The sequence below is a fragment of the Sminthopsis crassicaudata genome, chromosome 5 (assembly GCF_048593235.1).
Source record: "Sminthopsis crassicaudata isolate SCR6 chromosome 5, ASM4859323v1, whole genome shotgun sequence".
In the NCBI taxonomy this organism is placed as follows: Eukaryota; Metazoa; Chordata; class Mammalia; order Dasyuromorphia; family Dasyuridae; genus Sminthopsis; species Sminthopsis crassicaudata.
In genome coordinates this window covers 111,087,784-111,090,398 of record NC_133621.1, presented here as the reverse complement: position 1 = coordinate 111,090,398, position 2,615 = coordinate 111,087,784, and positions in this window count along the sequence as shown.

Genomic DNA, 2,615 nt, shown 5'->3' with positions numbered 1-2,615 from the left:
GGCAATCTGATTCCCTCTGCCTTTAAAGACTCATAATATGAATGCAAAATGTGGACCCCTGCTCTACTTAGCCTATTATAGCTCAAAATTCCAGAGTTCAAGAGATATGCTGGAATTACACACACACACACACACACACACACACACACACACACACACACACACACACACATATATATATATTCATCACCCTTGATTCTGGAGTGCTATTGACATGATGAAAAACAATTGCTGATGGTCCCCTTTTCTTTCAAATACCTTTCTATTCTCCCCATCCTTTTCCTTCTCTCACTCCTTTTTTCTTTCTTCCTTGTTGATACCTTGGGTTATCCAGTGATCCAATGACAGGGCTCTGTCCTGTTGGTGTCACTGTGTTTGGGCCATGAGTTGACTCTATGAAGACAGAAGCCTAGTTTATTAAACTTCTGACTTATACCTCCAGGAGAATGCATAAAAATACAGGGGAGTTCTGATAGCAGAATAAAAAGGAAGAATGAAAGAAAGAGAGTTGACCATTCTTGACAACAGTTACATCTTGATTCTGGCTCTCTGAAGGTAGTAATGTTTGGACTTGCTCCACATCTATGGGATGTTTAGAGAAATCTGAAGACAAAGAACCAACATTTAGCAATTTGTTCATCTGTTACCCACTGCACAGACCCCTTAGGGAGTTATCTGTTCCTATCCTGCAGTGCCATCTGCTTTTACGCTCAGGAAACTTGGGAGAAAGGTCACAGCTGGTCATACTTGTTGGCTACAAACCTGGCTCTCCTGTTGCTTCCTGTAAACACAGAGTCAGTTTTGGTGTGGACTAAATGATGCTATGAGAGATGGGGAAGGACAACTTTTCTGCCTCAGAAGCAGAAAGATCTGGGAGCCTCTCTTGGTATACTCTGGTCATTGCTATGCTTTCTATTTGAAATGGGATGAAGTAGTAGAATAGCATTCCACTTAGAATAATAGAAGCTAGCATGTCTATATATATATATATATATATATATATATATATATATATATATATATATATATATATATATATATATATATATATACACACACATATGTATGTGTATACACACACAGGTGTGTGTGCAGATAAACACACAAATATACATAGATTTATGAAGCATATTAAGGGTTATCTCATTTGAGCATTGTGACAATCCTGTAAGATAGGTGCTATTAGCAACCCCATTTTACAAATAAATAAACAGAAGCTGAGAATTGCTTCAGGATCCCAGAGCTATTATGTATCTAAGAAAGGATTAGACCCTGGTTTTCCTAAATTTGGACATCTATCTCCTGAGTTGAAGGCTTTTCTTTGTATCTTGGTACTCCTGAATAGGTGAAAAGTGCTCTGTTTGCTCAACCAAACAGTCTCCTGTTCTGTTACCCTTTCTGGGGAATATGATTGTGAGTTAGTAGAATCTTCAGATTGGGTGAGCAGCATGGAAAAAGAAATCTTATTCTAGTCCCATTGCTTGATCTATCATTAGTCTATTTAAACTTGTTAGATATATCAAGTTCTTAATCTGGCATCTGTGAGCTAGTTTAAAAAATAAAGGAGTCTATGATACAAAAAAAGTTAGGAGCTCCAAATGATCAGAACTTATTACTAATCAGATGAAGGTTGTAGGTTCAATCCCAATGGAAATGAATTACCTGGCTAGCACAGTAAAGATTTCTGTCCCTACAGACTCTTTTCTTAAGGTTGAAATACCCACTTAAATTCTTACTCATAGGGTAGATAAGATAGGGCTTTTAGCTCAAGCCACATGCTTTGGTTTATCAAAAAACAAACAAATAAACAAACAGAAAAAAACAAACAATTCTATTATTATTATTTGAATAACACGTTATTTTTCCCAGATAAAGGAAAAAACAATTTTTAACATTTGGTTTTTAAATTTTTGAGTTCCATATTCTGTGCTTTCTTTCTCTTCATTCTCCCTCCTTAAGACAGTAAACAATATGATATAGAGTATATACAAGCTATCATGTAAAACAAATTAGTCATGTTATAAAAGAAACAGACCAAAAATAAAGTGAAAAATAGCATGCTTTGAACTACATTCAAACTCTATTAGTTGTTTCTCTGGAGGTAAATAGCATTTTTCACCATGATTGGAAGTAATAGTGAACCTGTCAGATTTATGGATAAGGGAAGAATTCATGACCAAACAAGGAATAGAAAACACTGCACTGAATAACATGGATTATTCTGATTATATTAAATTTAAAAGCTATTGCACAGCCAAAACTGATGCAACAAAAATTAGAAAGCTGAGGCAAATTTTATTTATAATTTTATTTATTTATAATTTATATTTATGACCAAAAACCTAATTTCTCAAATATATAGAAAACTGAGTCACATTTGGAATCTTTAGATCATTTTGCCAAGATTAGCTAAGTCATTCCGAGTTGCTCATTGTACAATATTGCAGTTACTGTGTACAGTGTTCTCCTGATTCTGCTGACTTTACTTTGCATCAGTTCATACATATCTGTCCAGGTTTTTCTGAAAAAAAATTCCTGCTCATAATTCTTATAGTACAATATTTTTCCATTACAATAATATACAACAACTTGTATACTCATTTCCCAATTGATAA